This window comes from Kogia breviceps, chromosome 12 (assembly GCF_026419965.1).
Source record: "Kogia breviceps isolate mKogBre1 chromosome 12, mKogBre1 haplotype 1, whole genome shotgun sequence".
In the NCBI taxonomy this organism is placed as follows: Eukaryota; Metazoa; Chordata; class Mammalia; order Artiodactyla; family Physeteridae; genus Kogia; species Kogia breviceps.
Window position 1 is genome coordinate 34,695,036 of NC_081321.1, and position 14,148 is coordinate 34,709,183.

General features: G+C 37.1%; 1 protein-coding gene across 8 annotated transcripts in view; it reads left to right on the forward strand.

Moving 5' to 3' along the window:
- TMEM117 (transmembrane protein 117) overlaps positions 1-14,148 on the forward strand; it is a 536,895-nt gene that overhangs the window by 60,363 nt on the left and 462,384 nt on the right. The gene's annotated exons all lie outside the window — the stretch shown is intronic.

A 14,148-nucleotide genomic window follows, 5' to 3' on the forward strand; every position in this document is an offset into this window, starting at 1 on the left:
CAAAGTTCCCGTCTCATGAGGATGCTATTGATCCAAAGCCTGAGATAAGACTGAACATCCAGGAGAGATTAAATGGCTCCCACAGTGGAGAAAGGAGACTTGCGGGTAAGAGGGTATTGGAACCAGACAGACCACAATAGTATCACTGAAAAGTGACTATCAATGTTTTAGAAGTTAGATGGATATATGGTGACCCAGAGGAGACAGGCCTCGATTCAGTGCTATTTAACACTTACATTAAATTGATAAATTAGAGAACAAGCCATTAATTACTCAAATGACATTAAATAAAAATAGTAGCTTGTAATTTGGGAAATAAGATTTCAATATTATCTTGAAAAACTGGATAAATTATTAAAACCCAACAGTAGCTTAGCAAAGACAAATGCCCAACAGTAATTGAAATAGAAAAACAAGTGCTACCAGTAAATTATTTCTACTAAATTAAAGACTAAAGGATTGAAGACCTTTATTTTATGGTTGACCTTTTCTGGAAAACTAATGAGCTATTAATGGAATTTTAAAATTGTGACATTAGTAATTTTATTCTTACCAGTTTTAATGTCTCTTGAAATTTACTTGATTTCGTAGTGTCCAGTTACATTTAGAACAAGTGTAAAATATATATCAGACCTCTCTTGGTGCTACTTGGCAGGTGCTTTTCAGAATAAGTATTGTGTTTTCTTGGCTCCAAGTTAAAGAAAGTGGATACCATGAAATTATGAAAAGGAAAATCTGGTTTCTCTAGTGTTGGTTGGGAAAAGGTCACTAAGCACTACTGATTACTGCTTCTTCTGGTATTTTAAGAAGAAATTTATAAGATATTGAGTTTTGAGGACATGAGGCCAATTGAATACAAAAGGGAGCTATTGACTATAGAACAGAGAAAAATACAAATTAGCTGAGAAGACATCAGAATGAGTCATCCCACTTTTCTTAAATGGAAATATCAGTGCAGCAGAAAATTTTATTTGAATGATTTTCACGTGTTGCACTAATAATCTGCCTTCAATTTCATTTAATTGTTATAATACTTGAAAAAATGTAACCCATTGAAGTGGATTTTTAGATAAAGACAAGACGAAGAGGTTAGTGATAAGGGAACATTTATAGCCTAAGATGTGGGCTTTTCAGGAGCTCTGACATTAGAGAAAATGTAAAAATGTCTGATATAACTGCACTGTTTAAAAAAAGTTTCTGCCAGTGGGCTTTTTTTCTTGGAGATGATTCAACCCAAGCAACACTCTATCTGGCGGCTCAGCTCTGCCTGGACCATTTATATGCCTAGCCATGGTTATCTGATTATCTGACCTTTTGGAACAGGAATCCTGTCCTTTATAATCTTCCTACCACCAAAAGTGGGTGAGTGAGTGTTTACTTCTGCCTCAATGTCTCCTTTATGTACTCAAGTACCATTCTTCTGATGTCTTAACTTTTTCTTCCACAAAATGAAACAAAGCTCAACTCTTTAACTTTATCACTATCATATTTAAAGATTGTGCATTCAGAGAGTACTGCGTTTTATCTAAGTCAAAGCATGATCATCGTGTCAGGTGGTATAATTTAAGAAAAGAAACATTTTGATTTTTCTAAAATTGGTTTGCTTGAGAAATCTTAGCACTGTCACAGATTAAAAAGGATGATTAAAAAAAATCTTTTCAAAATCATAGTGTAAACCAGATTCTTTAAATAATTCACTAAAAGAAATTTTATTTACTTAAAAACAACCGTTTACTTTTAAAATCCTTCATGATATTAGTGTTTTAAATGATAGCTTCATCTTTTAAATGGGAATTTCTCAGTATACCCGGAATTGCTGGCAACCATTTTATAATGTAGACAGGTGGTTTTTAAAAGATTCAGAATCTATTCCTTTCATTTGTGAGTGAAACAAGCATTGAAATTGGTGGAAAAATTCATGGCTAGACAGATAAGGCATTTTTCTGTTTCTAAATCCAAATAGCAGAGAAGAATGTGTTTGAATCGGAGAGATCTGTTGACAATGATTTGATTTTTGAGTTGCCACTCAATCTCCATGGCCTGAAGAAAAATCTTCACCCAGTCCAGGGAAATGTTTACATTTCAGTTCAACATGCATATATTAAAATACGCTTAACTTCAGGCCTAAAATTACATGAGTGCATTAGTTGGCCTATAGCATAAATGTTAAAAGTGATCTTGATACTACCAGCCCTAGAGTCCTCACCATGCCCTTTCACAAGGGAGTCTTCCTCCCGAGGTCCTGGCCAGCTCTTTTGTACCAGTTGACCATTTATCACCCCCAGGTGAACGCCTTGGCTTCCATCTCTCTGGTCCTCTACCCATCTGAAGAAGGAAAAACAATCATACAGCTAATATTCTCTGTATCCAAGAAAAACAACTCCTCTGCGTCATTATACCAAGCAGTTTAGTCCCTTATTGTTCCAGTTTCTTCATTCCAAATAGCATTTGCTTCAATATTTGCATATCAAAAGGTCTGTTTTTTGAGAGCAAGGGTATGTGTGTGTGTGTGTGTCCAGTCTCAAGATTTCTAGTTCCCTAAGTTTTGCAGAGAAAGCTTTGAAATGGTGGCTTCGGTTGAAAGGCATCAGATGAGTTTCCTAGTACTTAGGCTAGAACACTTGAAGACTCCTTGTTCTTTCTCTTATCCTCAACATGTACCCAATTGAGTTTTTGAGGCACACAATGGGAGGGTTGGTGGGCAATGCTGATGGGGAGTGGGGAGCAGAGGATAATTTTGCTTCTCTTCCTGACCGACCCCATGGATCCAGACTTTCCTCCCATTACATTTCTCTCGTCAACTGTTATATCAATTCACATATACTTTTTAAACCATTTGTAATTTTTTTTCTATTTTATTTGTGTGCGTGTGAAAGAACAATGCCAGAAAAATATCATGTCTGGGCTTTTTGTCTGTAGTTTAAGTGTGTTAGAAATACCCTGAAGTGTTCAGATTAGAGAAGGATGAAGACTAACTTGTTCATTTAATTTAGGACAGTTATTTAGGTTTGGAGCAAGAACCTTCTTTTTCCATGAACTCCTGGATCTGACTCTGACATCTCCCTTATACTTTATAGAGAAGGGAGTAAACTCTGCCCCCAGCCTATTCTGTTGACAACCCTATTTTTCATTCCCTACATGTTATCTTATGATCCTGTACTCCCAAATCCCTAAAATTTTTCTGTTGCTTTTGTTCAGATCAGGTGACTGAATATAGTCAAGAAGATATATTTTCTTAGAATTATCAAGCACATAATATCCTTTATTTCTTTATTTCTATACAATATGTTGTGGTTACCATGATTCTGTTCACTTTTACCAAATGTCTTTACCAGCATGTTAAGCATTATGTTGTATTTTGCCGCTAATAGTTTTCTACCCAAACATTATTTTCTCTATAACATTTTTTATTTCTATTTTATTTCTATTCATACTTATTCATAGTTGACCAATATATGTTAGAAGAATTATTAAACAAAGATGGTAGAATGGAAGCACCATGAAGCCAGGGATTTTTGTGTGTATTTTCAACACTTACAAGAATGCCCAGTATATGGTAGACACTCAATAAATATTTGTTCAATGAATGAAGAAAATGTGATTCCCCACCCCTTGGTTAATATTGTCCTTAGGGTGCTGACGTTTTTATTTGTGCTTTTCCATGTGATTTTCAGTTAACATGTAGCCTTTAATCCCTTTTATATCCTTCAAGAAAATTAGTCTCATTACTTTATATTTTCATTTCAACCAGAAATAAACTTCACAGTTTAAGCATTTACCTTTCATATTTTTACACTGTGATTTTGGATGACTTTAAAAACCAGAGCCCACTCGAAGGAAGACTTGGCATCATTGAGATTTTTCACAAAAGATGTCTTAGCCTTTAAAACATTCCAAAGGAAAAGTTCAAAAAATGTTTTGAGCCACTGGAAATATGTTGAGAGATGCAATACTTTTTATAAGCCCCAAGTCAGTGGTTCTTAACCTCATTGGGGCCACCAATCCTTTTGAAAATTTGGCATCTATCAAACATCTGACCCTGCCAAATGGACTTACCAATGTATAACACAGTACATTTGCTTTAAGAGGTTTATAAGCTTCTGAAAGCTTATTCATGAACTGTCTATGTGTTCTTGGACTCCGGTTAGATAACCTGACTTTAAGGACAATAAATACCAAACTTTAAATCCTTGAGCTGGGTGTCTGATTCTGATTCATCCTCCACTATGGGAAAGTGCCTTATGCTTAATAAATATTAAATGAAACAATGTCTAGTAATAAAAAAGTCATAGTTTTATGATCATATTTTAAACTTTTTAGTGCCCACATATTCACATAGGTTAATAAAATTTGTCTTAGGTATCTGTCCTGTCATGTTGCTATATAGGGCCTAATCATATCCAAGGGGAAGGGAGCTAACTGAGAAGGACTTTTCTTTATAGAAGGCTGGGACTATTTATTTGAATGGCATTTGCACAGGAACTGGACACAGGGGAAGGAGCAGAAGCTATTAGAGGTATATTTGACTGTGTGCAACTGTCACTCTATTTAGTCCTAACATCCAGTCCTCTTAAGTTTATGAGTCATTTCCATTTTTGCCACTGTGTGACAAGTTGCCATTATTGCTAGACTGTATTGTCTCCAGAAAATCAATATAAATTGGATTTATGCAAGACACAGTGTCACACAATATACTTTAATACGAGAATAAAGGAGAACTTGATGTCTCCTTTTCATTAAGCACTTTGCTCACTTCCATCTTGGCAAACAGAAAAATAATTTTTTATTTGTTTACAGAAATACAGTTGAGAGCAGCAATATTACAAGTGAGAGAATGTTAAATATATCTTGTCAAATAGGATAAAAGGTATCATGGGGACTTCCATTTATATTGATGCATTTCAATAGACTTAATTCTCCCATATGTTTTTGGGATGTTAGGTATAAATATCCAGATGTGAAAGGTAGAAATGCTTTATCCTTTCCACTGTTTTTCTGGTGCATCCTGAGGTAGACAAAGGATCACAGGAGAAGGCTTGGGATAAGTGCAAGCCCAGATCCTGCAGCCTGATGTATAATCGATGTGTGGAGAGTGGGGGACAGGAAGCGGGGTAGGGAAAGGATAGGTGTGGAGGGCTTGGTGCTAGCAACACTTGTCTGTGGAGAAAAAAATGGAGTTAGTCAACTTGTTCTGATTCTGCTTTGGTTTTTACTCCTCTTCCTCTCTGTCAGTCCTTATTCCCCTCCTCATACCTGAAGGTGTCTTAAGAATGAACACACTCCTCATTCTTCCTCGAGATTGTGATCACTTCTTATTCTTCCTTATCTTTGCAGCAAGTCTGATATGGTGATTGAATGAACTAATTCATTCATTTCTCAAGTGATTGTGGAGCTCCTACTACGTTCCAAGCACTGTGCTAAGTATTCAGTAGAGAACAGAAGAGACACAGTTCCGGCCATTGGAGCTCTCAGCCTCTGGTTAAATGCATGATAGAGAAAGATATGGGGAACAGTGGGTTACTCTTACAGTCTCGGACTGATAATCTCCATCTGGAAGGGTGCCAGGATTGATGAAATTGGGCAGTAGCAGTGGCTCATCTTTCTTCTCCTCTCTCTCATTGATGAAATCAATTCAGTTTTAAATCGAGGCTCTGTCTAAAATGCATTTGGGTATATGGAAACTTGGGGATCAGAGGGAGAGGAAGCAGGAAGCTTCAGAGGGTAGTGATTGGGTCATATTTGACTTTGTTCGTAGTGTAACAGTTATGGATCACTCGATAATACTCAGTGGTGTAAATTCACCACCACCACCTCCCCAAGCCTGCAAATTTGAATTAAAACCAATTATAGATCTGCGTATCAGAAAGTACGCAGTATCTCCTTGGGGATTTCCTTCTCCTCTAGATTTGCCCAAGAACGCCAGCAGCTTATACTCTAAAGGGACGGTCTGGGTGCCTTCATCCCCAAAGCAAAGCGCTGATGTTTGAACGTATTATTGCCGTTTCTTTTTCTGCTTCTACACCCTATCAGCATTAAGTGATGGTCCCTCTCAGGCCTACAGGTATCCCTGTTCTGCACTGCCCTCAAGGCACAGGTCCTACCCATTGTTCTATGAAGGAGGTTTGGCCCAGCCTTCAGTGACGTTTACCAAAGGAGCTTCACACTTGGGTTTCCCCTTCAGTTAATAACCCTGTGACCAGCCATTGCCCCCTAGGGTCCAGGCACTGTGACAGGTGGCTGGAAATGGAGGACAGACCAAAGTCACCCCTCTACTGTGGACCCTGGACATCTTGTTTTGAGTCTGGTTCATCAGCCATAGCTCTCCTTGCCTCAAGGTAATTTTCTTTCTAGACCTTTACTACTCTTCTTTGCCCTGGACCAATAAGGCTCCCTAACTTCACATCTTAGTGGCTCCTTATGCTAATTGGTCTACATCCCCTTCAATCATAACTTTGCATAGCCAAACACTCTTGCTTGATCACAAAAGGGTTTATTGCACCTTAGTCCCGGGATAATGGCTGTCTACTAACCCTAGAATTGCCTAATTTAGATGACTGCTCAGGTAAAGGAGGATAGAGAATGTTTGCTTCCTTTACTGAAAGAAAGAAAAAGAAAGAAAGAAAGAAAGAAAGGGGGAAGGAGGGAAAAATTCAGTAATGTTTATTGAGTATATATTATCCTCACGTAGAGGAGGAGGTGAGGGTAAGGAAAGACTTTTTTTTTTAATGGGAGGATATGACCATACTTCTCTGTTGCTACTATAGACATTGCCACTTCCTGCCACTAACACTAACAATTCTCCTATTTGATCTAGAAAAAGAACTGCCATGGCCATTATGGTGAATAGTGGCAGGGAAAGGGTGAGGACTGGGTAAGGAAAAAGGGGAGGATAGAGTCATAGCAACTACTAACTCATTCTCCTCTCCCCAGCTATATTTTCAGGCCACCTGACTGTAACGGTCTCTTTGGCCAGCAGAAGAGGGAAAGCATGGAGGGAGACAGGTACAAGGGGAAATAGAATGGAGAGAGGGGAGGGAGTCCCTGTCCCAGCTGTTTGCTCTTCACTGCCAGACATTTTCAGTGACTTAACGCAAACCATGTTAACCGTTTTTTTTTTTCCTTAAAAACCATCACTTATATTATTAAGCTAAAATAAGAATATTGTATTGAATTTAGAAAATGTAGCAGGATTCAAAGAAGAAAAATTCCCTTGTAATCCTTTCATCTAGAGACCACCACTATTAATATTTTGACGTGTGTTCTTGGGAATATGTATTTATAAAATATGAACTTAGACTATGCATTCAATATTTATTACAATTCTATCCCTTCCAGGTCATTAACTATCATTTATAAATGCATCTTAATGGCTGCATGATTTTATCACTTATATTTGGTTGAACATTTAGGATGTTCATAGGATGCTGCCTTTTTTACTAGTTACAACACTCCAACATGAACATCTTAGTCCATAAATTTTTCTACATTGTCAGAAAGACAAACACAATGAAGTGCTGTTACATTACTGCTGCTGGAATATGTAACTGCTAGGTCCTGATGGGGCTCTCTCTGCAGCTCCTGGGACTGAAAAATCAAAGATTATCTATTGCAGCTTTCCTACTCCATCACAGGACTCCTCTATTCCCTAGGGTTGAAGGGGCTAAACCATAAGCCAGGTAGATGTACTGGGCAGAGCCTCTGCTTCCTTCTGATTTCTTGTTGTCCTGAAGTAGATGTGGGCTTCTTCTGGCTGATACAACTTCAGTATTACATTCAGTGCCTACACTGCCCTCTGCTATTCCTCCGTGGTCCATCCTTCTTTCCTGCTACAGTTAGATCCAGGTTAGGGTTGCAACCTCCTAGAGCATAGTCAGATTATCTGACACCACTTAGGTAAGACCCTTCTATGCCCAGTTGTAGATGTGATGAGTTGCATGCAGAGATCAAATGTGATTTACTGATGCAGAGATAAAACAATAATAACAACTCACCTTGAGGGCATGCTTTGTGTCAGGCTCTTGAGTAAGTGATGTATAAATTGCAATACAACCCTAAGAAAAATCCGAAGATGTGGTTAATATTAGTACCTTCACTTGGCATATGAAGAACCAGAGGTGGGGAGGGTTACATAGCTGGCTCTAGGTCATCCCAGTGGGCAGTGGCTGAACCATGATTCGAGCCCTGGTGGTCTGTTTCCAAGCCCTCACCCTTACTCATTATGTATAGCGTAAACGTAGGTGTATAATGTTTAGCTTAATTTATTTTTTTTAGGTTCCTGGGCTAAAATAAAACCAGGAAGGTTCATAATTCTTTCGTGAATTTTCAAGCCAATTATTTTATTTATTTCTAATGTTAGGTTTCTTTTAGACTTTTATCAGGCAAGAAGCAAGACATTTTGTAAGGATTTATAAACTCACAGAATGTTGCAGCCAGAGTGAGGGATCTCAGCGATGCCCTTTTCCTATGGTCTGGTTGTATAGACTTAGGTTGTGATTTTAGACCTTGGCTGGTTGAGGTTGATTTAGATTTCTGTTCTGATCTCTATTCCAGTCTCTCGGTCTGTGACATTGAGTCATCCTTACTGGTTTGTTAGATTGATATCTTAGTGTTCTTCTCTAGTGGGTAGGGGAATGCTTCAATTTCTATTTCCACTCCATCAAAATACACTTATCATCAAGGACACAGCCTGTGATAGAACATAACCGCCAGACACACTCACATTATTTGACAAAGATGTTGCATACATGGTGCCGCAGGACTCCTGACACAGTGCTGTGACCGCGGCTTTTACCAGACACCTCAGTCTGTCCTCGCCCAAACATTTCTTTTTTACTTTTGTAGTTAGTGACTGTGCACTTTTTGTGTATGCAGGCTCCATCTGGTGTAGTCTGATGAAAGTTGATGGTTATTTTTATGTCGTCAGCAATCATGTTTTTTGGTTCCATTTTTAGAACATCTCTTGCAGGAATTTTGAATACCTTTTAAAAAAAATTTCTCTTTTTTAACTTGTCACCGAATTCCAGCAAAGTCTTTCAGTGCCAACCTCACCTGAGAATTAATCACTGCCTAAACAAAAGGTTATTTCACCATACTAATCCTCTTGGATGGCTTTGTATAACTGAGTAGTTAGTTAGAAGCTACTTCTGATTCTATATTTCAAGATAAATGCTTTCTGGACTCTAGGCCTTTTCTTTGAACTCCCCCCCCTCCTCCTTTCCTTTCTTTCTTTCTTTTTTATTTTTTTTTAAACTAATTTGATACTTGCTTGGTACAATGCTTGGATTGCTCTTGGCTCTATGCCTGCCTCCTGTACACAATTTTTTTTTTTTTTTTTGGCTGTGCCTCATGGCTTGTGAGGTCTTAGTTCCCCAACCAGGGATTAAACCCATGCCCTTGGCAGTGAAAGCATGGAGTCCTAACCACTGGACCACCAGAGAATTCCCTCTATGATTGCCTCCTTAACACTGGGAATTACCCTGTGTTCTACTGAGTTCCACAGCTGTCTGCCTTAGCCACCACTCAAAGCCACTTTAACATTCTCACTATGCTTCTGGAAATGCTTTCTTCAGTCTCAAATGACCTGTCTTCATTCTTTTAATCTCTGTAAAATTTAATACTCTTAACCGTACTCTCCTTGAGGTTTTCTTATTTGATTTCCATAGTAAACATTATCTACTATATTACTCTGCTCTTTTTTTTTTTTTGGTCCCCTTTTTTGGTTTCTTAACTTCCAGTTTCCTACAAGTACTAAGTGAATCACATGACATAGCTGCTTCTATGATTCAAAAGCTCAAACTTCTATGATTCAAGCACTAGAGATAGTATTGTATCTCAGTTCTCCTCTCCAATCTTTTCTCCTCAATGGATGCTGTCTCTTTTGGTGACTTTATTTACTCTAAAGAATTCACTGATTAGCTCTGGGTTCGTGCAGTCCAAGTTCCTATCTCTAGGTCCAACATCACTCATGATATTTCCATCTCTTTTAGGACCTCTCCATTTTGAGATTTTACTAGAACTCCAGATTCAGATTCGACCTCTGATTCCTTCCCTCCACAGCACCCCTACCCCAGCTGTCCTTCTCTGTATCTTCCCCGTCTCTGTTACCGCCATTACTATTTCCCAGTTTCCTGAGTTTGAAACACTGAAGCCATTCTCTGACCTCTCTTTCCTTTATACTCAAGAGGATATCAATTACCAAATTTTATGGATTTTATCCCTTAACTGTCTTTGTACCTCTTCCTACTCCTCTCCTTTTTTCATTCTTTTTGCCATCATACCACTTCAAACCTGTACTATTTCAATAGCATTTTAAAGTCCATTCTTTACAATGTGGATAACTTTGTATAAATTTATCTTCTGAAGCATAACTCAGAGAATGCCTCTTCTCTGCTTGGAAACCTAATTATTCATTGTGTTCAAAATTAAACATAATAGTTAGCCAGATATTTGAAGTCTTCCACAATCTGACCCCAATTTACCTTTTTGCTTTCCTTCCTGCAGTCTGCTTCCTGTATCTTATACTTCATTTACACTATTGCTTTTTGTTAGTCCTTGATCTTATTTGCTTTGTAGATCTTTTACTCATGCTGTCCTCCATAACTGGAGTCTTTGGCTCCAGTTATAATAAACCTGACCACCTTTCCATCTTTTATTATGCCTTTATTGATTCTCTGAAAATAATGTGATCTATCCTCATTTGAACCCTACAGCCTTTTCTGGTTTTTCTGTTGTGCTTTTCCTACTTAGCTCTGTATTATTTGCATTTGTTGATCTGCCATCTTTCTATCTTTCTCTGCCTAACTACCTATCTCTAGCCTAGAAGCTTGAAAATTGTAGACACATGATTTTCTTTCTGATCATTTCCCTCCAGCACATGCATGTACTCAGAGAAGGTATTCAATAAATATTTGGTAGATGCATAGATGAATCAATGTGTTTTGCTCCTTTTCCAGTGCTTGGTTTCCCTTACATACAGTTTCTTATATTAAAAAATTATTTGGTAGAAAGAGAAAAAGATTTGGAATCTGATAGAGCTAGATTTAGATCCTAGACTTACTAGTTATGTGATCTTGGACAAATTATGTAATTTCACTGAGCCTACCCTTTCTCATCTTTAAATTGGGGGCAATCGTACCTAGTGCTTACTGTGACATTTGAATGAGGTATTATGTGAAAGACCTTGGCAAAGAGAAAGAGTGAATAAAAGTTTTATTTTTTCTGCTCTCTCTTTCTTTCATTCTTTCTTCCTTTATTCTCTATTATCATGTATTAAATAACAATGCAAGTGTTATTTAATCATATTTTGTTATTTACATTTTGTTACTGTGTGTCTCATCTCCCCAACTAAATGTCAAGTTCCTTGAGGGAAGTAACAGTTTTCACATTCACAACAGAAGTTAACATTAGGCTCTACATAGAGATTCGCTCAACACATATTCATTGAATAAATGAGTTCCACCTCTTTACTCAGTTGACATTCTTTCCCTTCAATGACTTTCTTATATTGGCTGCTCTTCCATCTTTTCCTGTTTGGTTGCTTTCCTCTTGTTCTTCACACATCTTCCAAATGCCTGCTCTTATGCTCTTAAGGTGACCTTTCTTCCTGAACTCTGCTGTACATAGTCTTAAATCTTTCTTTCTCCATATTGCCTGCACTAGAGCACCTCTTGTCAGCAGGACCAGAAAAAAGCACAATAGGGAGTCTTTTAGTTGGATTTAACACTGAGTCAAACATATCTCACAAAAACTTTGGTTTCTCTCAACACTTGCCTAGTCATTCCTTTTCTTTGGTGTTAGAAGACAGCATGCTTGCAATGGATTCTCTTAATAGGAAGGGCTGTACATTTAGGGATTGGAGCAGTAACTTCCTTGTCTGTAAAGGTTGATTATGAATCTAATTATTTCTAATTTTTTGTTTGCACTTAAGGACATTTTAGAAAATAAGACATCCTTGATGACATCCTGATAGTGATGGAAAACAGAGAATGCTACTGAAATTAACAAGCAGGCAAATCTAGCCTTATTTGTGCTTCTGGTTTAATTATAATTAGTGATTTAAATGTCTGTGTTTTTTTTTTAAAGCAAAGTCATTACACTAAGGTGATGAATTTGGTGAATTTATGTTAGCATGACATCATCTTAATATTATGTTTCAGTTGGTCTGAAAATCATCTTTGCTTTGAGGTTTTCTTGGTTAAGCCATGTTAATTTATTAACCTTACCTTTGCCTAAATTCTTTGACTCTCCTTATTGTGACTTCAAACAACTTAGGTAGTTTATATAAGTATAAAAGTTGGAATTCATGAAAATGCTGGTTATCGTCTGGGTGGTTGCATTTTGTCATTTTGTAGAGTATTTGGTTGTTCTAATCACTGATGTTTTAAAGTCCTTTAGGAGACCCAAGAAGAAGCACCCCTCTTCTCTGCCCAAGTTCTAAATAAATTAGGAAGTAAGACAGAAATAAATATTATGGTGACCAAGATATTACCTCTATTCTGACAACGTACTGGAGAATGTAGCTTGTATCTGCAGACCAGAGGACTTCTTAATACTCACCTCCAGAATTAAGTAGGCTTCCCAGTCCCAGGCAACACTGTGTGGACACACCTCCCCTGGAGGAGCAGAGCAGAATTTGTCAGGCTCTCTTGGAGAAACTGGGTCTCTAGAGAAAAGATGCTAAGCTATACATGCCAGTTTTCTTCTTCCAGAATGATCAGTCAGATAAGTCACTTCCCCTCTGAAGCGGAGAGAGGTGAGAAGTAATGTACCTGGTGGAGTATTTTCTACCTGGAAGGAAATAACCTGGGGTAGGGACTAGACATTCCCCAATAGTGTTAATCATCTTGTGATAATTTGGTGGTTAGGAAAAATGGTATGAACAGTTATAACGGATTTCTCTTGACATATTTAATAAAAGAAATAGCCGAGATTTCAGGTAATACTTTGCATTTAAAAGCTACCTAAAAATTTTTTTTCATGTATTTGATGTGCAAATTATGGTGACATCTGGTCACACATTGGCAGTTACACAAATGATTCCCAATATAGTCCTACGATAGGTATCACTGTTTTATCTTATGTCTTAATGATAAACCACTGTAGCATCTAGCCTGTTATAACATCAATATTCATCACCACCAACACATCATAAGTTATTACTTCCCCCAGGCACTGACAAATAACTATTTCTAAGACTGTACAAGAGACTAATTCAAATGAGATTATATTTGGAAAGATTTTCCTACTGATCTCTCTGAAGCTGCTGGTTTGCATACTTGAGTGAATAAAAACAAAATTTTTCTGTCATAATTTCAAGTTGGTATACTTCAGAAATAGTCAATTCCATTTTGTATAGTCATGGAACTGCATTGAGGACAAATAGTTCTTTGAATTGAAAGTATTGAAATATACCAATATTCTAACCACAGATTTTTCATGCCCTCTCATACAGAAAATAAGCGTCAGTAATATTCAACAGTGATTGAGTCATAGAAGAGAAACAGTTGTGATGTTCAGGATGGGAAAGCAATTTACACTATACAAATATTAAATTATAGCCATCAAAGCTTAGAATAAAGCTACATAAGTAACTCTTTAATAAAATACCTATAACACAGCCTAGAAGACCATAACACTACATAAGTGTCTATTATATAAGAACTAAATAAAATAATGGATTATGAAGGAGTAGGATTTCAAGAAAAAGTGGTATAGTAGATTCTAATGGGTTGTATACACTTATCTCTTTTCTGTAAATACAACTTGTAAATGCAGAATGTGGTGTGATTCTTTGTTTTGCTTGTTTATTCTTTTTATATCTGAGATAAATTATAAATATTAGTAGATTAAAACTTGGAAGTACTATTGCCTGCATGCTCAAAGACAAAAAAAAAACCCTTAACATCTAAAGTATAATGCATTGTTACTCATTCAGTTTGCCTAGACACTGATCATCTAAAGTAACTCCTATATTTTTAATTTTATTGGTAATATATGCATCAAAACTCTGGCTAATAGTGTATAAAATATAGTAAGAAATATGACACATTATGATTATAGAAGAGATCCAAAGAAAATATCATTAGTGACATTTTCTCCACAAAGGTTGCCCTTTGAAATTACTCAATTATTTCAAGGCTTTTATGCTAT